Source organism: Grus americana, chromosome 6 (genome assembly GCF_028858705.1).
Source record: "Grus americana isolate bGruAme1 chromosome 6, bGruAme1.mat, whole genome shotgun sequence".
Taxonomy (NCBI): Eukaryota; Metazoa; Chordata; class Aves; order Gruiformes; family Gruidae; genus Grus; species Grus americana.
This window is the reverse complement of record NC_072857.1, coordinates 17400945-17427347: the sequence shown is the minus strand read 5'-3', so window position 1 is coordinate 17427347 and position 26403 is coordinate 17400945. Positions and strand designations below refer to the sequence as shown.

The window sequence follows — 26403 nt, the reverse complement described above, 5'->3', positions numbered from 1 at the left end:
TGTTTTCTTCTCTCTCCCTCCACCCCCCCTTTCCTTTTGCACAAATTGATTCTTTATTCATTTCTTTTTCAGAAAAGATTACATTTTTTTCTGGGCACAAAAGGATGACAAACACTAGAGGTTACCATTTCTGGCGAATCAATAATGTTCTGACAAACAGCAGGTGAAGGTGAATTGACAGGAGTTGTGAGGCAGGATGTGTGCAGAAGAGAAGTGAAGGGAACACCAAGCAATACCCATTTGTCTTGGGCATTGCAAAAATTACGCAACACAAGTAGTGTGCATGTGAGGCAGGGTGATGGAGAAAACAGAACAACCTTACAAAGGAAACGATGTGAATTTGGGGTCTGAGCGGGGCGCAGGTGGCTCTTCAACCACTCAGCAGGCAGAGACCCACCTCTGTTGGCATGTATGACCTACATCTCTCCTGGGTTTGCCCAGCCCCAAAGGGCCTGGCTCCCTGGTGAGACTTCAGGGACCCCAGTTGTCTGCAGGCTTCTTTGGAGCCACGGCCATAGTGACTTTCAGAAATGGTCTGCATGGTGGTCATGGCTGGAGGTGGCGTTGGGTACCTCCATACTGGGGATTTCTGAATCGGATGGGAAGAAACCAGAGGAAGTTTCCGACTGACTGTTTATGCTCTCCCACCAGGAAGCGCAGGGTGCGGTTTTGAGTGGAGAATGTTGCTCAGGACGATTCTAAGCCCAAAAAGCCACATTTATTCCATGGCTCAAGCCTGTATCCACAGTCCCAGGAGATTATATTACTCACAGAAAAAGCTTATTAAAATCTCCCATGCATCATAAGATATGCCACCCAACAGGAGGTGGTGATTCTGTCTCAGCCTAAGTGGCATCTGAGTTGTAGAGAAGAAGCGAGGCGTCCAGAAATGACTGTATGCTCCCAGCAGGACCTTCTAATTTCCTAGCGTTTACAGGCTACAACAACAGATCTCCAGGGAGAGATCCGCTTTAGAGATGCGGCCTCAGTAATTCCATGAACACATCCTTCTCTCCAAGTTAAGTCTGAACGAAAATTAACGCTAAGGTGGTTTCAGAGGCACTGCGCAGCTAAGAGGTCTGACGGTCCTTGAAAGACAAGACATTTATTTTTTTAAAACTACAGTTGAGATGTCATTCCAGCTAAGCTGTGTGAATTCCATTATAAACAATACCATGTGCCCCCTGAGCCCTCTATTGTACTCATTTGATGGATTATTCCTCTTCGCTTCTTCCCAAATCGTTCCCTGGGTTTGCTGCACACTACAAACCCACTACATTCCATCTCCAACACGGTCTCCTCCTAGCTGGGATAGAGATAGTGACGCAAAGACCCCTGCTCCTCAGCGCGCCTACTCCCACTGATGTCAGATCAATTTGGCTCAGTTTTGCCTGACGGGACTTTTGGCCTGTAAAACATTTTGGGTCTATTTCCAAGTCACAGGTCCATAGGAACAGAAACCATTCCCAATACCCCCGCAAGTGCGCAGAGGGTGGTATAGAGTCACGCAGCCAGCTCCACAGCCCAGTATCAAAAACAAGAGCAGACCTGGAAAAATATTACAAAACTCTTCCACTGGCACCAGCGGGTCAGTGTCATTACAGGCAGCGGTGTTGTTCTCAGATACTATTTCATTGGCTTCCTTCTCCTTTTTCCTCTCCCTCTTCTGAAGCACATTTTCTTTCCCTTGTATTGCACGGTAGGGTTGTATCCCTGGAGATTCACAGTGATGAGGAGGAGTAGGCAGAGATCAAAAGCACTTCTAGCTTTGAAAAGATTATTCCTGGCCTCAAACCAAGTACGGAAAGCTCCAATCCATCCATTTTATTCAAACAGTGTTTCAAAACTGGTCACCCAACCCTTTTGGATTCTGCTTCCTTTTCAACTTTATATGGCACACAGAATTCTTTGATTTTACCTTTTAAAGCATGGCACTAAATTCTTTACTAGCACAACTGACTGCTCTTATTTTTCAAACCTGAGGTTGTAGGCTTCTGTGGTGTTTTCAGTCCTGCTCAATGTCTTTCAGGACCAAAATCTCTCAGTTGCTTCACACATCAACTACACCGATCTTACCTTGGCTCATTGACCTTTCCAGAGAAAAAAAGAAAAAAAAATTCATTGCATTGCTTTGGAAACATGCTCCTCTAGCAATCTAAAATACCAAAGCAACAACAAAAGAGCCAATGATAATTCCAAGAAGTTCAACGAAAAATGGATACGGTCTGTTCAGAAGAATGCCAAGATCTACATTTGGCTGAAAGAAAATTTAACAGCTGGGTGGAGGTAATAGTGTTAATAGCAGAAGATGCATGAGTTCATTACATTTCTAGTGTGTATAAAGTACACTGGATTTTCAAACAAACTTTTACATTGACAGGATGGATATCACATAGGAAGAGATCGGCAGACTTCATCTTGTCCATCTCTGAATCACAAGTTCAGATGGTCATGAAAAGACTCAGATGCTTGGGAGTATGGTCACTGGTTGTAAGCTTTCAGAGTTTCAGAAATCACAACTTGTTTTTCTTGTGCATTAGAAGTGTTCTTAGCTCCAAGCCTCCTGAAGTAACAGGTGATTAGTAGTCTACCCATCCATGCATGACTGCTATGAATAGTTAAAACAAAGTGATTTGGTTGGTTAGTTTTATCTATGTATCACAGTGCATAAACAGGTAAAAGTGGAAGCTGCGTTTCAGTGTCACATCTGCTGGATAAAATTGTAAAATGCGTCCTGCAAGTTATTCCAGAGAGACAGGTCAGAGTCTGACCATGCACGCTGGTGTGCTTGGAAAATGAATGATTATCCAAGATTGCCTAGTTTTTGGAAAACAACCAGAAAAAACTAAATTGCTCAAGAAAACAAGTCCTCTCTCAAATTCAAAATGTTCTGAATGGATTAGAAAGGAACAACATCAGTGAAATCAGTCATTTTATTTCTCCCATATGCCTTGGAAAGTAGTAGGTCATGAATAATGCTTTGTGGATTTTAGGGATGAGACGTGCACAAATATCTTGGTATAAGCATTCAATAAATTCCAGAGAATGTAAAGAAAGTTTTCAACCATCAAGATAAGCGCATCTAACATGTGGCTTCTCCAAAATTATTAGCATGTTGGGAAAGAGGGGTGTCTGTGGAAGGCAACAAAACATGGGCCAAGCTAACATTGTGATTTTACTGCAAGAGTATCGAGAAGGCCATTCACTTTCTACAGCTTTTCCTACATGAGATACATCCAAGACATCATATTCCTCCACTGCAGGAGGCCACTGTCAGTATATACAGCCAAAAATGTAGCTAAGAAGAGATGACAGCCAAAAGAATATGGACTGGATAGATGCCATTAAAAATGCCGATTATTTTGTATTGGTTTTCCTCAGTCCAAAAAAAAAGGAAGACAAAACAGAACAAAAGAAGTAATTTCTATGAGAGAATGGCCTTATTAGCAGCAGATAAAAAGATTATTAACTACTGTCATTAAAGGTTCAGTTTGGATCAAATAATAACTGCAGTCCAGTGTGCCAGAACCTCATGAAGACTGTTACAGCAGAACCTGCTGACCTTGTGTCATTTCAGACTTTTTTTTCACCTGGAAAGAAAAAAAAAGAGCATATAAATATTAGTCGTACTAGACGACTTCATAAGGTTTGTCTCAGCCTGTTAAACTACCAGTAAGTCAATCAATATACTGGCAGCCAAATGTTCAATGAATGACTTTTAAAGCATTTTTCCCAAGAGGATTATCCACAACTAGGATGCAGAGGTCAAGTATAATTTGTTCAGAAGGTTACTGTACTACCATGAAATTAAAACATCTCACGTAGCCCCGGTCAGTACCAGGCAGTTCTTAGTTTTATATTCTCTGAATCTAGGCCAGACCATTAGAGTTATCTGATTTGACTGCCTGTGTAGTTCATGAATATTAGGTGCAGTTCTTCTCCTGGTCACCATCTAATAAAGCCCATTAACATGGCTCAGTGAAATTGATTAACATGGCTCAGATGCTCAGGTCTTATTTGGAGAAGACATGAGGGAGAATTCATTGTTTCTGCAGTATGATAACTCCAAATAGATGATTCTTCTCCCTTCCCCCTCCCAGTTACATATTGTGCCAAGTTTTAATTCAACTCCAAGCTACTGATTCTTGTTCTGCATTTCTCTGCTGAATTAAAGACTTCTTTAGCAACTGCTATGTCTTCCTTGGGAAGGTAATTATAGAGTAATCAAGTCACCTCTCGTCTCCCCATTTGCCTTCATGATTAGTTAAACAGATTGATTTCTTTAACTCTCTCATGGTGAGGGGATTTCTCCAGACGCAGAATAACCATGTGGTTCTGTTCCGCAAAATATTGTGGCTTTGTATCCTTTCTCAGGTGTGGATTCGGAACTGCATGCAACAAGCTGGCATCAGTAAAAGTCATCTGCAGAGGTAATGATGTCATCTGTTAAGTTATTATTTCTCTTTCAACGTACCCTGTGACCTCAGCAGCCCTACTTAGCTTGTCTTCATAACTAGAATGAAGAGCCTTTTGCTAAATTCTATTTTAAGACATTTGTGGTGAGGAGCAGTCTTTCAGCATGACATACGGCCCTTCTCTTAGGCAGAAACGTTTTACTGAAATATTTAATTTGAATTTATCGATTGATTGCTTTGATTATAAATCATTGCTCCAGCAATGCTTGTCACCCACGAGCCTTTATCAGTGGGGATTTTATACCAATTACTAAATCACTGATGAAAGTGCAGATCCAAAATGAGCCTCATCCTAGAACAGCAGCACTAAAAATACAATCATTCAGGCTTTTCCTCTGGAATGAAATTTTGAGATCTGTCAGTCAGTTTTTAATGCATTCCTGCTCTATTATTCAGTGCTGATTTGTTTTAAATCAAAATATGAAGCCGTAACAATTCAGTAAAGCTAATGACAGTAATCCAAACATACAACATTTCTAATGAGCTCTCTAATGAGCTCTCTAATGAGCTATGTTTAATTAATGCTGCTAAGCAGTAACTGGATAGTGATTGCTGTTTTCAGAAACCATACTAACTTAGAAGTTTTGTGAAGTTTTTAAAGGATTTCTGTGTCTTCAATGGAAACATGATTCTTTTCTCAGGATGAGGAAGTTTGTTGCATCAATACCTCTATTTTTGGAGGGTCCCACACCCTACCCTTCATGACCATGCCTGGCTCTTAGTTGTGTCAAATATCAAATCACAAGTCTTCTCCACCATGTTCTAACAGAGGATTCGGGATGACAGTGAAAGGTTAAGTAGGTGGGAACAGCAATAGTTTTTTCTGCAGACTTGACTTACCTTATGCCTACAGAATGGCATCAAGTTTATTTTACAAGACCTATTGTCCAAAGTGGTTTACTTTTATGGTATTTCTTCCACATTTCTTTAATCAGGATACTTTATATATAAACTTTTTTTTTTCAAAAAAAATCAATATCAATTTAGTGAGTTAATAGCCTTCTGAGGGCAAACAGAAAGGTTGAAACAGGTTAATGTGGCTCATCAATAGTAGGATCCAAGGAAGACAGCTATCAGGACAGTGCCTGCACTGAAAAGATGCTACAGTATTCAAGTTACTTTATGAAAGGCTACCACATCTCCACTGGGGATGAAGGTTCTGCCTTAAAAAAGGCATAGTAAAACAAATGATAGTAATGTATTAGCAGTAGAAAGATCTCAAACAAATGATATTCAGGATTAAAAATCATATTTAAAGACCTTACAGTAGTAGAATGAGAAAATGACAAGAATATGTGCAGGAAATAATTCAGAAGAAATTGAGCAAACTGACTTCTGGATGCATGAGTTCATAAAATGATTGTAAAGCTTGAGGAATGAGGATAGTTCAGTTTACACAGTAAAAAACAGAAGACAGAAAAGGGATGTTTCAGGTTCCTCACAGTAATTTACTCCCTCCCAGTTTTTAGCAAATCCTACCAGCTTTTAGCCTTGGATATAATGCAAACTATACCAGCTGCCAGAGAGAGAGGCTGCACAAAGGAATCCGTGCCATAGGAAGTTGAGGAGAACAAGAAGAACTGAAACTCCCTCAGGTAGCAGAAGGGAAGACAAAGTCCCCTGCAGATTTGTCTTCATGGTAAGAGGTCTCTGCAGAAATAATTAATTCATGTTGTGGGAGTGAAGTTGATGTTGATCAACACTCATTACTCAAGCTGTTGAAAGACCCAAAAGTGAAACAAGACACTGGGGAGGGTGAAACTGGTAATGATCTCTAGGAAATTATGAAAAGAGTATTTTGATCGCCAAGACAGCCAGCTCCAAGGATACTGGAAGGTGAGCATTTAGGACTTACTGTGTAGACAAAAGGTAGATGCAAGTTGAGCATGCTTCCCAGCAAAGCAGGATGGAGAAGACAGCTGTACGTGATCCAAGAGCAAATGCTGACACTGTGCCAAGCATCCTTCCTATATGTACTGGAGCTCTGTTCCCTGCCTGCTGCTGTCTCACACCAGATACCCATCCTCTGTTCTTTGTGCCAGTCTCTACTGACAGACCATCAACTTCAGATAAAAGGCTGGTTTATAATTAGAGACCATCCCTGGAATGCAGAATTACTGTTGTATTTAAGATGCAAAGAGTGACTGTTTTTCACTCCATCTCACTCTGGAAATGAAGGACAGCCTTCTTTCAATTACTACCCGTGGTAGTTTAAGTATTCACTGAAGGCCAGTGACTTCTTTAAATGTAGCAGACTTTCCTAAGTGCCTTACCATCTGTTCAGTGCTTTTGACAATGTGTTTATGTTGACAGTCACATAGGGGAAAAAAATCAAAGCGCTTCATATTTTTTGTTAATGGAATATGTTGAGATGACATTAATCATACAGACAGGGAACCCTCTACTCATAAGTGAATGCACGCGTTAAATACTAAGGCTGTTAATGGACCCTGTTTCTGATCACTGCTGTCATAAGTGATAACAGGCTTGAGGCCAATTAAAGCACTTTTCACATTTTTCTCAAAGCGAGGGAGTGCTGGGAAGGGATCCTGGCACTAGCAAGAGTGCGGAGGTGAGGGGCTTAGCGCCGCGGTAATGTGATCTCTCCCTGCTCAGACGCTCCTGCGCTCCCCTCCACCGCACACTACCCAAGCTCCCGTCCGGAGCTTGGATACAGGGCTTGGCTTCTCTGTAGCAACGTGAGGCCAGAGCAGGCAGGACTTACCAGTTATCAGTAACCTCACTGATGATGGCATCAAGGAATTCTCCAGTTTTAATGTCCCACCTCAACTTTTCCATTTGCAGTGGGAAACCTGAAGCAGAAGCAGTGGTCCATCTGCTTTGGGGTACACTTGGAGTTGGTTGAGTTATTGGGGAAGCATTGCCTGGTGAGACGCCTGCCAAGTTCTGAGTCTCCGACGCAAAGTACCCCAGTGCATGTACAACAAATCCAGACTTGTTACTGTTTCGCACAAGAACTTCCACCTGGCTGGCCAAAATTTGCCTTTTTCCTCATGAACAATATTACCAGTGAGAAACAAAAGAAGATGCAACCAAAGAAGCTTAAAACCACGGTCACTCTGAATTTGTAAGGTCCTCGCATATAGTTGGAAACAGCACAAGACAGGCTATTTTTGAATCAGCAGGAATTTGGTATTAGTGTATTTGTATGCTAGTATGGACTATGTTTGGAGTATGAAAGCATAAGGCCTTAGTCACATAACACAAAACACCGCTCTTCAAAATCTCTGTATATCCTCACTCAGTCCTGTCTTACAGATCTCAAAATAAAAGCGACTTGAGATGATCTGTCTAATAGGTATCTCCATGGATCCAAGCACTTCTGCACTGCCTCCTCTCCTGCTTTTTCCCAAGTTAAAGATTGTATCTGCCAGGCAAACGCTGAGTTGGGATGGTAGCTCATTTTGCTGGTATGAGGAATACTGAATTTTTCAGCAAGTTGTGAAAGCCAAAGACCTCGCCAACTTTCCTTTAAGCTTTTTAGACCCACTGTTTGCATTTGCTTTCTGTTTCAAGTGAGGAGAGCTGTGGCAGGCTAGCTAGGGTCTCGGTCCCTTTGAAAGTCCTGCAGCAAAGCAGGATACCAGCCAAACACAGGAAAATGGTGGGAATCACTTTCTGATGTCTAGCTCCCTGATCTTCATGTGTATTTTCAAGCTGTAATATATAACTGTAAGATAAATCAAAAAAAAAGAAAACCAAGAAAGTTAGAGAGATTCAAACCCTCCTCTTCATTATATTGGGAGATTTGGTAAAAAAAGAATCCTGTGATTTTTACATGAGACATGTTTTAGGCTTGTTTTTCTTGCCTTCCAGGTTCTGAACCCAAGTTTGTTGTTTGAACTAGTATAAACCATTTGTGAAGGTTTTACCGTCACAGATCTTCAAAATCTATTGCAGATTTGAAGAGCCTATTTAACCTTTTCTGACATTTAAAAGAAAACAGAAAGCAAGCCCTGCCAGCTGAAAAGTGAGTTAAAGGAACCAGTCCAGTTTGCGTCCAACTGGATGAAGAAAGGATAGTCAAATTCCTTCCATTTTACACATAGTTAGTCATGGAATTGTACAAGAGAAATAAAAAAAAAAAAAAAAGAAGACAATAAAATAGCCGTATTGTAACAGCTGAAGCAAACCTTGGGTAACTGTCAGCAGCGAAATGTCCAGAGAGCATTTGTACCATTCCATTTCATTAAGCTGAAGGGTGGGATTGCAGACTGTAAAAGATTATAGCAGAGCTCTTCAGAAATTTACAGCTCACAGCGAAGCACAAGGGAAGTCTCCCTTTCTTGTGTACGCAGCAGGGAGCCTGGGTTTTGTCTCTCTGAGGATGATGATGTGTAGAAGGTGCTGGTTGCCAGAAGCACCAATGAAAACTGAAATGTGCTCCACAAACCCTTTTTTTCCTTCCCCATGGCCGACAAAATGCATTTGCACTGTCAGTTTTATTCGCTTCCCAAGCTCTTGACTTTGTGGGCTAGGTTAGGACAGGAAGCCTTATGTATGGGTGGTGTTTAGGGCAATGCCAGATGTTTTGGGGGTATAATAATGCATAATAGGAACAAGTGCAATGAATGCCATGGGAGAGGGGACACTTCTCTCATTTCAAACAGTGTAACCAGCAGGAGTTACTCTGTTTTGTACCCACTGAGGATCTCGCACCAAGACCTGCACTGAAATGCAACAGGAAGCTTAAATTCTGGGTAAAACAGGAGTCTGTGTCTGCAGCCTGCTGCTCTGTAACACAGCAAGTACATTGATGAGCTAAGTTCTTCTTTCTCAGAAATCTCTTTGGTTTCAGCCTCCTCTCCCTTTATATGACAGCATCCCCCTTTATGTGGTGGAACTCCTGCAAATGTGCTGTGGAATAAGAGAAAATTTAGGATAGCAGTTGTCTGTCAGTAGAAAAGACATAGGGGTCAGAAAGAGAAGTTGTTGTAGATGACTAACAACCCTACATACTTTTACTGGTGAAGTTTGGCTATAGCAGTTAACTTTGTCCGCCTACTTTTTTCCTGCTTATGTTGATTCACCAAAAATGCTGGATTGTGCTTGTGCTTGCCAGAGTGGAGGAGGTATCTACCAACAGCAGAGGTGGTCAAGAAATGTACACTGGTGCAAGTTTCCAACAGGAATGGCAGTTTCCACCAAACTGATTTTCCGAAGTGAAGAATTTTCAAAATCACAACGGGAATGATGCAAAATGAAGTGCTGTAATCCAAAGGAAATGCAACCCAAGTTCAGAAACTCTTAGTCTTCCTTTTTATTTATAAAAAATAATTAATTTTTGTCTTAAGTCACCATGACATTCAGCTTAATTTCCTTAGTTGAGCATTGTCTTGTGGGAATTTTAATTTACAACTTTGTTCTCTCTACTGTGGGCCCATAGTCCTTTGGAGGACTGCAGCTCCCAAGAAATAACATGCACTTGGCCTGGCCTGAATTATGTGCTGTGTTGGATACTCATGTGCCTCTAGTGCTGTACGAGCAATGTAATTTGGACAGAAAACTTTAGCCTATAGGGAGATCTGGGGGTTCTGGCCTTTTAACTACAAAGCCAAAAGAAAGACCCTCACAAAATGTGAAGTTCAGTATTAACTGAATTTCAGGCAAATTGAGCACGTGTATCAAATCCAGCAAACGAAAGGAAACATTTCAATATAGGTAATTCTTCCTTCTCATTTCTGTTCAAGAACAATGAAAGTATTGGCAATTCCTAACAGAAATTATAAGAAATTTCAGGTTTTGTGCAAATTTATTATGTTGGAAGTACTTGCTTCAGCTTAGAATAATAAGTTTTGACACACTGGAAGTTCCCAAAGAGCAGGAATTCCAACTTTCTCACTGCTGCAAGTCCATGTTCATTAATTTTCATGGTTTTTTATGTGCAGGCTCTCCTCTGTGGGTTATAAAGGCTTGAGCAGTAAAGCCAAAACCTTTACTGAGGATTTGTACATGGGTAATTGAAGGATTTAATTCTTAAATGTGGAATTGTGCTCAGTTTGGTCTTATAAACAAAAAAAAAATTGATATAAATTGCATAGGTCAAAGGAAGTGTTCTTAATTGTGCTGAAGTGATCCCACAAAAAGCAATCTAAATGGATGAAAGAACCACCAAAGTCTGTAACGGAGCAGAGTTTGGACTCCTCTACAACCTTTTTTTAGTTTTACGCTGCAAGTGATTAGTGGCACAGGCTTCTCATGTAAAATTGTCAGTTCAGACTGGTTTCATGGCTAGATTTTGAATATGTAAAGAAAAACATTTTGCATCCAAGCATTGTGGGACTTTTGCTCTCTTTTGCAGGCATGTGGGTTTTTCCCCCTCAACAAATCTGTTTCCATACTGCAGAAGTGACCCCTTTGATCACCAAAAAGACTCCAGAGGGTTCAAACAACCTCAAGGACCGATTTCCATTCTGCTTAATATGAGTCTGAAGCCCCCAAACTAAACTGTTCCACCTTCAGGTTTGGATTTTTGTGAAATAACCTTGATTTCAGATCAGCCCTCTGAAGACCTTCAGAGATACAGCAATGGACACAAATTTAGTAACTGTGGATCATCAGTACCCTTGGGTACTTCCTTTTCTGCAAAGAAAGTTAAAGGACTTATGAAGCTGTGAGAGCTTTAAATCATGCCAGCAGAATTAAATGATTGAGACATTAGTAAGATAGGATAATAAAGTTCACCAGTTCTCCCCCAGGCCTCTTATTTAACTAGTCTGGGTTTTGAACGTTATAACAATGATAGTTTAGAAGATGCTGAGGACAAAGTGGTGAAGCAGTTGAACTGTCAGGCTCAGAGTGCTGTCCCTCAATCCTTTATTTTACATACCTTCATCTAGGACTTAAAGGACTGCCCAAGGGTTCCCCTTCACAGCTGCCACAGGGATACCGTGAGTAATGATGGTACTGATAACAGGAAAAAAAAAAAAGATCAGAAGACATGAAGATTCTTCTGGACAAGAAGTGTGAAGACCAAATCTTGATGAATACTTGCCATTTTGCAAAGGCAATAACCAAGCCTATAATGCATGTCTAAAATACAGTTCTCTGCACAGGGGTGAAACTCTTCTAGACCAAGAAAGAGGCGGCCAAAGTTTATTCTCAGTTCATGATGCAAATAGAGAATACAGTTCAGTGATTTTCATGAGCTCCCTAGATAGAATTTGGCTCAAGTTGATCCTTCATGTCTTAGTGGGGACAAAGCCAATGACCAATCTACAGGAAACACAGGAGGAGATCCATCCAATAGAGATGGACAGAAAAGAAACTTTTCTTCCCTTTCCTATAAAAAAGATGGATTTTTGTGTTAAAAAAGTATTAAATCCTGTCAAACTGGGAAGCATTCTGGTACTTTCATGAGAAATAGGACAGATTCAAGAAAGGTGTCCACTTTCCAGTAAAGAAGTGCATTTGGCTGAAACACCCTAATAAATGTATTTTCCTTTTTTTTGCAACAGTTCATTTTAAACTCAGACTCATAGGGTTGCACAGGACAACAACAGGACCTTCAACATATGGGAAAGCCCTGGCATTTTGATCTCCCTGCAAAACTCATTCAGTTTTCATGGCTATTGCCATCACTGCACCTTGCAGCCAAGTACCTGAGATTGCGTTTTTCACTTAAATATTTCTACTGTGAGCCTTGCTCTGCTACCCGTCGATTGTCTGGTAAGGGTCCCAGTTCTTCAGTGTTGAGCACATTAGAAATCACCATTGATTTTTCATGTTGTGGGACAGATTTGTCCCACAAGCATCCAGAGACCAGGCAGATAATTCTCATAAAAACCCTCTGCTCCTGCTGGCATCTAAATTTTGTAAAAGACTCAGTAGGACAGTGAGAGCTGGTGGGTGAAGAGCTCTTTGTTGAATCATTTTTTTTTTTTCTCCCCTGCAAGAGGAGAAAATTGGGGTGTTGAATGTTTGGTGGAAAGCAAAACAAAAACATAACCCTGCCTCTACCAGGCCTGGATCCAGCCCTGTGACAGTCTATTTTCCACTGGCTCTCAAAATTTATGTAAAGAATAAGGCAAAAAAATGTAACTGTTCTCTTGCAGTTTCTGGTCTGAATATGCTCCTAATGAGTTCCCTTTTTTAACTCATCTAATTGTCCATCCTACCCTGGCATTCCCTGGGCCTTTGAGAGTCCAGAGATCCCAAGCATCTGAAGACATAAAGCCAGTGTTAAATGGCATTTCACATTCCAGGAAGCTCCCGAAGAGCCACCAATTTCCCCTCACTCCAGGAGGCTTTGCAGAATCCAAAGGACAGCCCCCACTTTTCTGGGGAACCAGATCAAACCACAGCACCAAACAAGCATAGGATTGCCAAATATTTTCTTTTTTGTCTTGGAAAAAATAAATAAATTAAATAATAAAAACATTTCTAGTTTTTAGTGAATTTCACATGTCTGTGATGCCAAGGGGGAAGGGATACTTTCCTTCCATTAATAGCAAGGTACCGAGACATCAAAGCTAGTGGAGCATTTCTAGGGGGAAAAGATGACTAAAAAGATGGACTTGGACCAGATTCTGGATCTCAGATCTTCATCTGCAACTGCTTCCATCACTAACAGGTTAAGCCAGGATCCTGGATTCTGGGAAGCTGACGTGGTCCTCATCTTGTTACAGAGCATGCTGCATAGATACCTGCCCTTTCTTCAATTGCAACTGATACCCCTGTGATCATCTTGCCACACACACCGTTTGACCGCTGCTGCACAGATGCTCCCTTTTAGATGTTGATCATCTCAACCTCCAGACACAAGGGCACTGCCAGAGACGCCACATTTTGGTGGCACCCGGGGGAGAGGGTGAGCAGCTGGAAAGGAAGGAGGCTGTTGAGAGAGGCTGCTAATGCTGAGGTCAGTTTCTAACCCCCAAGACCAAAAAAAATGCCATTGAGATTTCAGTGGGGTCAGGTTTCACCCCAAAATTTCTCCATATTCCTACCAATGGAAACATTGTGCTTCTGTGTCCTTATCTAGATGATTTAGGGGTGCACAAAAGCAATGCTTTCCTTCACCCTGTCACCAAGAGGAGCAAGAAACCCTCCTATTAGAGAGATAACAGAGAAAAAGTATTAGTTAAGGCAAATGGCTTCATTTAGCAAAACTGTATCTGTGTCTGATGGCTTCTGGAGCAGATGGGGGCTGAACAGTGCCTGTCAGGAGCAGAGACGCTGTGGTGTGGAGCAGAGCACCAGTCCGCGTCCCTGTTTACAAAAGTGCCCCAAGTGCTCACAACGAGCATTGCCAATCATTGTTTTCTATGGTGAGATGTATCAGTCCCTTACTAGGAAAGTCACCCAGTCCCTCTTTTTTCTCACGGACTGTAGCACTGAGATGTAGCAGCAGAGGGACAAGCAATGTAGTTTCAATTAAGACCCACCAAAAACAGCTCTTACTATGTTATAAATTCTATATTTATCCTGAAACGCCAGCCCCATCCTGAGCCTTTATCCCTCTCCTTTAATTGTTTGCAGAAAAGTTTCCATTGTGTTTTCTTTTCCATTTTTTAGGACTAGTATTGCAATATAAATAGTCTTTTTTTCTTCTCTTCTCTCTCTATTTTTGCTAATAGTTTGGTTTCTCTACTTGGCTGAATGTACATGACTCTGAGGTTTTGCGATATAATTGCATGATTGCTTCCAAATTTTCCAACCAATAGGGCATCTAATCAGTTGAAAAATTTCGTTATCCACTGATAGATGCTGGAGGGAAGGCAAAACATGGTTTGTCCATGTATCATTTCCTTCCCTCTCCTCCCCCATGTTTAACCTTCTCTCTCTACACCCAGAGCAGGGACAAAGTTGACCCAGCTGCAAAAGAAGTGACTGCGAATCTGTTAGTTCAGGGGGTCTGTGGTTGAACCATGCTCCTTCACATGGAGATAACCCACTCAAATTGGACTTGGGCAGTCCAGCTAAAAAAGCCAAGTGTGGTCTGATGTGTGGTATGGAGACAGGTATTACCTTTATTCCCTAGAGCGCTGGTCGCTTGCCTGAAACGTCTGATTTCATCAGATTTGGTTATTTTATTCAGTCTTGCAGTTGCAGCCCAAGAGAGAGAGGCATTTTTAACAGTTCCTCACCCAATTTTTTCTCTTTTACTTGGTTACTAATCCTTTTAGCCTTGACTTAATTTTAATTACCACATGAGGACACTACAGGGGTGCCTACATCCTTTCACATGCTGTCATTTTTCTGTTGAGGTGTCTGACTGCGAGGCTCTGCTACATTGACCAGATCAGTTAAGACCATAGGTTAAGAATAAAAGAGGGGAGGGAGGAAGGAACATCATCCTCCTTCCTCATCAAAAAACCTTTCAACTTTTTTAAGGGATTTAAGTACACTTGGTGAAATAGGAAAGCAAAACCTCTTGTCTCTGCTTCCCTTTGTCCTTGAGGGACTGAAGGCATCATTGGTCCTCAATGTCCTTGCATCATTCTCCACCTCCCAGGTTGTCCTCAGGGTCTTGCACGCTGGAAGAGGCAGGAGGCCACTATCCGTTCCTCCTCTGCCCTCATCCTCTGGCTGTTGCCATGAACAAAGCATAAAAACTCCTTCCTCCTCAAATGACTATTTAAGGATCAAAATCTGAGCTCAAGGTTTCACCTCATTTGAGCAGACTACCTAAAAAAAAAAAAATCATCACTACCACTTCTAAAAGCTCTTTTATAACTACCAACATTTGTACTATGTTTTGAACAGCCTGAATTATTTCAAGGTGCAGAACTCTGAACTTCCAAAAAAAAAAAAAAAATCCAAACAAAGTGCCCTCTCAATTTGTTTTTTAATTGAAAGCATCTCATGAAAATTGGAAATTTTCACGTACAATGAAGTTTGGTCCTTGCTTTCCACTTTCACATGAATATTTCCATATATTTTAGAAAAGAAAATCTTTAGCTTCTCTGAACAGTTCAAAAATAATAATAAACTTTTCCTGTTTAAAGTTAAAACTACTCTCAAAATCTTACTTTAAGTCATCAGCATGTTTTATATATGGTTCCTCATTTGTGAGGCATAAGCTCGAGTGCATTTATCTACCTACAATATCAAGAAGTCATTTACAACAGGTCTTTCTAAACAGGACTTTTTTATTTAAATATTCTTTGCAGGCTGTTCTCTGGAGTGCCCTGGATCTCATTAGAAGTGTGGTATTTTCCTCTTCCTCTAAAATTAGATTTACTTTCCAATTAAAAGCTGGCCCCTCTGACAGACACTTTGTTTCACTTTCAGGTCCAGATTTCTTACCATGTTGACCCTACCAAATGCCTCCAGTGACTTGTAAAAATAATAAGGATTATGCACAGCTGCACAGATCAAAAATCCCCCCAGCATTCAATTGCTATCATGAGTCTTTTATCAATCTGCTCTAGAGTAGAGAGCGAAACAATTTTCCTACCCCATGAAACTGAGATTTCATATATGTTCCCTTTCCACATTATGATAAAAAAAAAAAGACCTTTCAAAGCTTTTGATTCCTTTTATAAAAACAGACTCCTACACCACAGGGGAATGCTAACCGGGTGGTTATGAGATTCCCCTGGGTTGGAATAGCAGGAGGGGCAGGATTTCCACCTGCAGTACCAGGCTATGTCAATGAGAGAATAACTAACTTCAGGAGACCCACATTCACATCTTGGTCCACCTCAGACTTCCTGCTGTGTTATCTTAGGCCAGTCTCTTCAGCATCCTGTTCCTGAACTCTGCTCTCTACCTTTCCTTGTCTCCTCTTTTCAATATGAACTTCTCAAGTCAAGAATGAGAACATCAGGCAAGAATGAGGGCAGCTGTCAACTACGTTAAACCTAATTTCCAGAGCATGAGGTTGACTCTGGTTATCAACACTAAATCCATGCTAAGAACAACTCTTAGTACTCCTTAGAACTCCTTAGTAAACTAGAAAACTTCTTTAATTCATATGTAACTGAATGGTGCCAGCTAATTATTAGAAACATAATAGTCTGTTATATAATCACAACAGCCTCTGTAAATGTGGTTTCAGTTATTACATAGTACTTTATTAATAGACAATAAACACAATCTTAAATCTCAATTAAATCCTCATTTGGTAGGTGCTTCATTTTGAAAGGGTATCAGAATGTGTCACTGAAGTCAAATGTCAGCCTAAAGTCATGTGACAAAAATCCTGGTCCAGATGTTGATTCAGATCTTGTTCAAGGGACAAGTGGAAGAATGTCCTTGGAGAACAACTTCATACAGTACAGTCTCATCTGTTACTCACACGTTTCGTCTGAACATTTAATCCCCATGAGCACATAAGTGTTCTGGAGGTCACTTTTGGACAATATGCTCGGGAGGATCTCAGGAAACAGCCAGATGGTGTGAGAGCATGGCGGTATTTCTAGCTGGATGACCACCCACTTCCTCCTATAAGATCCTTTGAATGTAGGAAACAAAAGCAGACAGACTTAAAGCCAAGAAATAGGGAAGCTATGTTAAAAATAAGTGTCTTGATCGACAGCAACAAGATGGAAATTGCTAGTTTCCTAAAACCAGATGCTCATGAGCACTGCTGAGGATGCTCCACCTCAGGGACTGCAGGGGTACAGTGCCTTGTTCCAGGCAACCAAACAGCATTGCCCTGGGAAAGAGCTTTCCTATCACTGTGGCTGGCAAGGCAGCTCCAGCCATTGCCTTCTGGTGATAACTCCTTCCACAATAATTTACGAGCTTTCACAACCTAGGGTTCAATTATTGCCATCTGGTCTACCTGGGTCAAAACCAAGAAAGGCAGGGAAACCCTGCAGTCTGCACAAAGAAATTAGTGAATAAACCAAAGGCTTATGTGAAAATGTAACTGATCTTTCCACATAGACCTGATGGCTAGATTTCCATGTGCTTTAGAAATTTCCTGCAGGCTTCAGTTATGCTGACAGGCGAGGAAGAGAGGACCGAATATTCTGCAAATATTTACTGAATTATCTCACTTTGAAGTAGTTCATCATCATTTTCCTTCTTCGTACACTGGTAGCCTGGCAATAGAGGAGAACAGTAGCAAAAACTGCAAGTAGTCCTACTGGCTATTTGTCCCAGTGCCTCTTTCACGAAAGCATCTGTGAAACCAGGAGTAGTTATACAATCAACAAATTTCTTTAAAGGCTACAAGGGGCTGTTCTGATTAGTCAAACTTCCAGGGAAGCCTGGAATAAAGCTAGCACTGATAAGAAATGGTTCCTTGGCTACATAAAGGGGAAAAAGAAAGGATGCACCGTGCACATATGAGTGAAGAGAGACTCTAGGTGGGTTTATGACATCGGCCAAGTATCTACTGGCTCACTGGGAGAGGGTGGGATACAGGAACAAGGCTAAAAGCTGGAGCTGGTGGAGTTTGGATCAAGGCTTAAGAGCTACTCCTAGTAAGTAGAAAGAGTAAGAGAGACCACAAGTGAACCAGCACAGAGTGCAAAGCCTCCTGGAAGAGAATTTTAACAACTGATTTAGAAACCAAGTCTGATTTTGATACTCAGTTCTACTAAATTAGAGGAAACTGCCCCCAGGTCAGTTCTGAAGGTAAGGACAAACCTGAAACTATATGGACACTTTGTTTTGGTGTTCAGGGAGAGGAGACAATGAGGACCTTACTAATGGGAAAAAGCACAGAAATGAAAACTTGCATGGATGAAGTGAAAGCAGAATAAGAATGATGTGTGTAAATGCAGAGCCATACCATAAGCTCAGTTCTCAGATAGTGAAAGAACACTAGTGATAGCATAAACAAAGTCAAGTAGCAAGGCTTTTTAAATAACATTGGCTGCCCTGCAGGTTCATAAATTAAGAAGGAAGGGAAGGCAGGCAGAGGTGAACTGCTCAGCTGCAGACTTTTTCTCAAAGCAGCCACAATAAGTGAGGTGTTAGGGTGTGTGGGCATAGGGCAGATGGAAAACTTGAGCAAGGTGCAAAATGAGCTCAACAACATTGAGTTTCAAATTAACATATCCAGTGAATTACCTGTATTTCAAGCCATTTTTTTTCTTCCCCAAAGGAGGAATGCTTGCATGGTCAGAGTGATACATGCCTAAGAGTGTCCATCTGCTCTACTACCTATTGAATGCTAAGGCCAATTTAAGCCAAATTTGGCTGGAGGCTAGTGTCTGAGTAGAATCAGTGTCTTCCAGTAGAAATAATGGATGTAGAAAGCCTTTATGAATAGCAGACATGCAAGATTTATTTTTGCTAATACATAGATGATACTATTGTTTGCAGCAAAAGACAGATTTCTTCAGTCCCAGGTTTGTAGGCACATCATATGCCAGAGACTGCCAGCCAGTGGTGCTGATAATAAACCCTAAAACTTCTGCTGTTTAGGAAGGAAGAAGTTCAGTCTAATGTTGGTGTCCTGGTCACTTGGACCACGAGCACATCCTTTGGGAACTTGTTTAAGCAGTAGATCACATGCAGGCTTGGAAGAGAGAATTTCTCACATACTTTGAGCTCTTAACGATCTGGTAGAGATGTTAATAAAATGCAGGCTCATTTGTATTTCTGCATGCAACTGACATGTCCCTGGCATTACTGCAATGTGTTAGAATCAGTGTCATAGCCCTTTTCCCTCAATCCACCATGATTTTTGTCTACTGGGGAAAAGACTTCACCTCCCTTCCCTGCTCCCCAAAATGTCTGTATAATACTTTGGATGTTGTTGGCATGAATGGAACATATTAAGAATAAAAGAGGAAACACCTTCAAATGCAGTAGGCAGAGATACAACAAATACAAGGCATTTTCACTGGGGATCACAAGAGAACAGATACAAAGGAGTGTGGAAAGAAATCCATACCTGTATCTAGGGCCTCATCCAAGGTCTTGCTGGAGCTGATGGAAAAATCCAATGGGCTTCAAATAAGGCCCTTATTTCAAAAAGGGGAAAGAGTTTACAAAAAAAGAATAAAATATTAAAAAGCCAAGGGGAAATAAGAGATAAATAACATTTACCCAAAACAAACCAGATGTTTCACCTCAAATCCACTTTCTGTTTCCATGAGAATAAAGACAAAGAAAATAATGGCTGTCAGCCTTTTCTTTGGGTCAGACGGCAGAGACCCAATGGGTGATGGGCTCTAAGGCATGTGACCCTCACACGCTTCCTGTGTCATAAATGAGTCACAGCAGTAGCATACTCATAAATATGTTGGAAAGAATAATGTTAGTCTAAATGCTTTGATTCAAGCAGAGGTAATAAAAGGCAAAAAACATCTTCAGCTTGCCTCAAATGCCTGTTTCCTTCATTTTTCCTTTTTATATATACATATACTAAAGAAAAGCTCTTAATTCCATTTTCTGTCTCAAAATGAGCACTGTGTTTGGGAATGGATGAGCACTGTGTTTGCTGACTTGATCCATTGGAGTTACGGTCTCTATGGAGCTTTTCAAGTTGCTGAGGACGCAAAGACAAAGCAATTTTCCAAGCAGAGATGACAGGACTGTGTAGAGCCCCAGGTTGCTGATGGGGGGTGCTCAGGCACATTGCTTTCATAGGACTTGCTGGAGGTCACCAAGTCACATCTGAGGTTAGAAGAGAGGACTTGGGTGTTCTCATCCTAACATCACCCTTTGGTGCCTCCTTGGAACTGAGGGGTGAATATAGACCTTTGCCTTTCCTGCATTTGCAGGCAGCAGCAAGATTGTCTCTAAATGTGCTCAGTACCCTTGAAGAAGTTGAGGGTCCTTGAGCTCTTGACCCTCCATGCAAAACAATTGTAGGATTTGGGGTGAAAATGGTGCTGCTCCCACAAAATAACCCCAGAGAACATTTGCACATGGTTCCCTAAAAAGCCTTACCAACTCATGTTTTGTAAGTGTAGTCAATGCAGATAGCATTTAACCTTTTTTTTCTTGTAGAAAGGCCTCTGCTTTACCACTGCTTTTAAAGCTATCACACTGAAATGGCTAAACCTGAAATTTTCCATGATATAGCATCTGCTTCAAAATTATTTTATTTGAAATTTCAGCTAGAACAGTTCCACTCCCAAGGAAAAGTGAAAAAAGGCATCTTTTTATCCGAATGAAAAAAGACATAAACGACAACGGTTCCCTTGAAAAACTGTAATGCCTTTGCTTAGAATAGGAATGTAAAATTTGATAGAAGGATTGCCCTGCTCTCAAAGATAGCACTTGTAGCATCAACGTGAAAAACAAAGATCTACATAAATATGGTCAAGTTGCGAACTTCAGAAAACCCACAGGCTTAATAGAAAATTTGTCAGTGTTTGGCAGCTTAATTGTGAGGCAGTTCAGCATGCAAGGAGCATGCTCCGATTCCCTTGCTGCTCTTACGCATGCAGCATGCTACTGCTTTGTGTGCCAACAGCTGTGCAGGGCTTTCTGGGAACACGTTGCTGGAGAACAGTGTGGCACTGTATTGCAGGTAGACAGCATCTCCTGTGCTCCCATTTCTTCTCCTGTTAATATCTACCCAAAGCAGAGGAGGAGCAGGCTCCACACAGAGAAATACAAATAAGACAATGTGTCTTATTTCATTAAGCGAAGGCTGTGATAATGTATAACAAAAAACCAAAACCCCCAATTCCCCCTCCCCAAAACAAAACAAAAAAAAAAAAGCTGAACAAAGCTTGACCAGGACACCTTTACATCTGGCTTTCCTTAACTTATGAATGTTTCAATTTTGCAGCTTTACTGTTAAATGTTGTGCGGGTTTTTTCCCCCCCGTTTTGGCTGTTACATAGCCCTGAAACACTGGCATCTGAAATTTAGATTAAAACTACAAGCAGCAAAATCTTTGCGTCCATAACAGGTCCCTCCACCCCCACAACGCAAAGAAATTATTTTTATTTGTTTTCAAAAGGGAGAGGGTAATATTCAGGGTGTCCCTTTGCCAGCAGTTTAATGGAGAATTTGTCTCTTTCCCCACCCTTTTCTGGGTAAGATGGGTGAAACTTCTTTTGCAAGAACAGCCTCTGGCTGGCCTCCTGGTAGCCTAGTTTGTTTGACTTTGCTCTTGGGTGACTGCCTGCGAGCAAGCAAAAGCATAGAAGCTGAAAGCGAGCAGCAAGCTGATGCAATGGACAGGGCCCTTCGGGATCAACTTTACGAGAGCTAAGCAAAATCAAACAGAATTGAAACAAGCTCTGCCAAACAATCTAATGGACAGGATTCCCTTATCCCTGCAGCTGATGCAAAATAAACTAAAGACAGGGTGTCTAAAGCAGGATCAGTGCCTGGATGAGTGGCAGATGCTGCCCTGAACACTGGAGGAGAGGGTGGGAAGGCAAACATGCAGATGAAGGGCAAACCCACGTGTCATCTACAGAGCTCAAAACACGGTGCAATAGGGAATAACTTGCAGATGATGCTCAAGAAAAGGTTCTTTCCCAGGGTACCCTCTTCTGTCTCTCCAAAGCACCTCTGATATATAGCAGCCTTTTAAAAACTTATCTACTAATCACCTGCTGTGCTGCTATTTTGGGGTCATGGGGCTCATTAAGAGCCTTAACATGCCAACATGTAGCAAACACACAAAAAGTGGATATCTGTTAGAAGACCTGGGACTGATAATGTTGAATCCCAGACAGTGCCATCCCAATTCTCCCCTCCCTCCCTTTTGGGATATGTGGACAGGAGAAAGCCAAACTGATCAGGACAATCTGTATGGTGTTTAGAGGTAAGCTACCCTAACAACTACATATAAGTCCACACCTTCCTTCAAGACCAGAGTTATTTCTCCTCTGCAGTAGAAACCTCAGAAGAGACCACAAACCCAATCTCTGAACTTTTTGAAATGGGAATTCTCACAGGGCTTAGGTCCCAAAGCTTTAGCTCATGCAGTGGCAACACTTTGTGGGTAAAGCCAGACACGTTCCTCTCCCACTGTGGCACAGCAGGATCCTTTGGGCCCAAGTGACAGCCATCAGTAGCGTGTGCTGCACTAGAAGGTGCCTCCACCTGGTCTCACATTAGTTATTCAGTTACAGTACAGGCAGCCACACCATTTGCAGTCTGAGCCCCACAGATGTTTCTCCAGAAACATAGGTAGTCCTATTCTGTGCAAGGAATAGATCCATTCCCTTGGGTCTGGAGCTGGTTGAGCTGCAAACTCCACACCACAAGGAGAAATAACAAGAGAACACCTTAGCAGCAGTGATGGACAGCAGTTCCTCTCCCATTTCACAGCTTCTGTCCCTGTAGACCATTAACAGAGCCCATTCCAAACTCCAACACTTTCACCTTCAGCTTATTTTAATTTATTTCTTCAGAGGAGAGTTGTTTTTCACTTTTCAGAGGAAATTCCTGGTTGCCTGAAGACCCTCTGTATAAAACCCACTGCAAGCTACATTCCACAGGTCTCACTAGAATTTGGACTTCTTTGTTTCACCCTTGAAAGCCTGCTCTGAGCTCCAAAAAGGAACGGGAAATGATTGGGGCATTTGGGTCTTGCAGAAGCTGAAGTGAGACATACTTATTTTTAATACAGGATATAAGGGATTCTTTTGACAAAATCCATTCATTCTACCAATGACTGGATTAAAAAAAAAATCTTTATTACCCCTCCAGTGGCTGCTACACAAATTATTTTTGCAGATGTACGTGGGTCTGGTTCAAATTGCAACAGCACTACAAACGTTGACAGAGTTGCTCTGACTTTGGGATATCCCTTTCCACCAAAAGGGGATGAATCCACCATTTTCTCTCAAGCTGTCCACACTCCCCTCTTAAACTGTATACTTGTCACATCTGAGTATGCAGTTTTGGCTAATCCTCTTCAAGAAAGATGAAGCAGGTGCAGGAGATAACCTATTAAAAGTGGAGTTAAGCTTTTATTTAGTAGTAGACTGAAGTCTCATCAAGAGGGGAAGAGATATTTCAGCCAGCATTGCCTCAGAGAAAGGTATAGGGATAAACTGGCTCACAAGAGCATCAGGTGAAAAGTGTGGAGAAATTTTACAAGGACCTTACTCCTCTCAGTTATTTTTAAAGTTTTCTAACAGAAGAAAAAAATGGGAGAAATTGTTACTGTTGGAGGATGCATTAGATCTTCCCAGACAAGACTGCATGATGTTCTCTGCAGAAAGCTACATGTGATTACCTGAGATCTGTCCTGGTCTTAAATTTGACATTCAGCTGTCCTTCACTGATATCCGTTACAAGTCCAGATCAGGGAATTACTCTCCTTCTGGACAATGCGGATCCCTCAGTTCCACATCTCTGGAAAGCTATGGATAGGTATTTCCAGCATGCCATCAGTCTATCAGCCAGTAAACTGCACTTAGGTCTACTGACAAGTGTCTTTATAGCCATACAAGTAATTCAGCAAGCAAATTGAAGTCTCCACCACTTTGGAGTCTTTTAATCTAGATTTGGACTCCACAAAGGACATTTAGCTGGAGGGTTTTTTACATACCATTCATGCAGCACCAACAGAAAGTTCCTTTTTAACCTTACAAATGTACAAAGTGCCTAGAGACCAAATAAAATATGAAAACATAGTGTTGATGGAGGCCATTGTAACGCAGGGTAAGATTCTTCTCTTCCTGTGACAGGAAAACTGAGGCTCAAAGTCAGTAAAAGTTCCAGAGACAGATCTCTTATATTAGTGGTGAGTACGCACTCCTGGAAGGTAAGATATCCTCTAACATAAAACAGAATGGTACTTCTCTCATAGCTTGTTTGGTATTGAAGAGCACATCCCATGACTATTTTCCAATTTTTAAGTCATGTTCATGTCTCATCATCCTTATCTGGGAGTCTGTTTAAGCCCTTACCATGGACCAGCATTGTGTTGCTACCTCAGCACCTCAAAAAGCAGTTCTGCAAAAAAAAAAATTGCCTGGCAGAAAAATGAGAAAGACTTAAGAAACCTGAATTTAGGAAAAACTGAGTTGAGAAGCACAAGTGTTAGCTCTAGACACCTGACTTTAATAGTTGTTTTTATTGCTAATATAAGCAGAGAATAGAACTGTATGTGCTTTGTGCCCCATCCAATATAAAATTAACACTCAAGCTACACTGGTTAAGTATGCAGAGACAAATTCTCCAAATAATCTGGATATCAGAAGTCTATTGCTATTGTTTAGCATACCGAATAAAGTGAAGTTTTTTCAAAAGCTGCTTGTAGGGGCCTGCAGACATAAGAGAATTAAACTGAAGCACAGTGTCTCCACCAGCTCTGCCCTTGCTGACATGATATAGGGGAGCCTCACCCCAGGGCATTAAAGGAAAACCATTTCAGCCAAATATATTTACATGTGTATTTATAAACTGGCATGATTTTTGAGCTACTAATATTAGCTTTAGATCTTAGCCTCCAACTTCCAAATGAAATCAGTTCAGTTGTCACTAGAATGGTACAACGTGATCCGAAACACACAGGGACAAACATTTTAGTCTTAGTCCTCGAGTCCAAAGGAAATGGCAATTCAGTGATCATACTGGCCAGCTGTCCCCCTTCCAATTTCAGCCAGTTTCAACATCACTTGACAGAAATATCAGAACTGCTCCTTTTTACTCATATCTGTGAAAACCAGCATGTGATCACATAAAGACACCCAGCTTCCTGTCATGAAGAGAAGTAAAAACCCTCAGTAACATCAAGGTACTCACACAGAAGAGTGGATTTTTGGTTTTTTCAAGCTCTACAACTCAGAGTGACTTGTTTTCTTAATGAACACTGAAAACCAGAAGTACAGCACCAGCCCTTTAAAAGGAGCAGAGGTGGAGGAGCTACTGCATGAACGTAGCAACACAGGATCAATTGCTTCAAAAACATTTTACTGTTTTGAAACAGTACACAAAGTCATAAAAAACAGCAACAGGCTTTGCCAAAAAAGCATCCAGAGGAGAAGAGGCAAGGAAAGAACAGAGAAGGAACAGTGGAAATAAATCCTTCCAAACAAAGTGACAAGTCCAAAAATAATGAGAACTAAAGTTCAAAGAAGAAAACTAAACTGAAGTAGAAAGAGAACAGCCATACACAAGCTGTAGGGGCATGGAGGTGCATGCATACTGGTGGGGGGGTACACAGCAAACATCTTGCACTGCTTCCTCAGCTAGCATTAAGGGTTCAAAGCAGGACACCAGCACTTGACAGACATTATTTAGAAATCCATGTTTATACATCCTGCTACGATGTCTGGCCCTCAAAGTTTTCAGATCCCATCAAACACTTGAACCATCAGGACTGTTTTCTCCCTACACACTGAATTGAATTTCCAATTTATTTTTTTTTAACCTGCACAGTGAGATTATCCCATACTTACATTTTGACACCTTCCAATTTGGTGAGAACTGGGTGGTCTGGGTGATATGTTGTATTTTCCCTTTCTTAGTCATACTTCCTAATGGCTTCCCCTCACCTTTATGCTCTCCACAATCAGGTTAGAAAGAAACACAAAACAACACAAACTGAACACACAGAGGATGTGGTTAAAGGCAAAGCTTTTAACTATAGCTTCTGAAGCAGACCACAGGGTCACAGATAATGGATTAACTTCTTAGGAAGGCACAACATTCCTTTGTTTTTCAACAGAAAAAAGAAAACACAGGTGACCATAATACAAGTGTGTTCACTACCGGATTTAATACACTTGGAGCAAACTCATTTAGCAGCATAAGCTGTGTTCAGAGCTCACAGTTCTCTGCAGAGACAGAAAAATAAGGGTGCTGAGTCATGGTGCATTTCTTTGGGTGCCTCTCAGTTCAAACACCAGATATTTCCTTTGGAGAGCTCAAGGACAGGCAAGTAGCTTTCACACATACCAGGCTAGCCTACATTAGTTGTCAAGGACAACTCATCCTTCCCCACCCACTGCAACCAAAAGCTTTGCTAGCTCCATGTGGGTTTTTAATCTTTGCTACTCTCCCCTTCAACTCAAAGTACAGGGACGCTAAACAGGCAGATAATGAACAGGTACAAAAAAGCTTTTTGATGATA

The 26403-nt window shown here is 41.3% G+C and overlaps 1 long non-coding RNA gene across 1 annotated transcript; it reads right to left on the bottom strand.

Moving 5' to 3' along the window:
- Positions 1 to 2945: 2945 nt before the first annotated feature.
- Positions 2946 to 25859, bottom strand: LOC129208191 (uncharacterized). Its single transcript, XR_008577706.1, has 3 exons — positions 25730 to 25859; positions 19297 to 19366; positions 2946 to 3590 (listed from the first exon to the last, which is right to left on the bottom strand). It is a non-coding gene; the product is annotated as an uncharacterized LOC129208191 (long non-coding RNA).
- Positions 25860 to 26403: the final 544 nt, after the last annotated feature.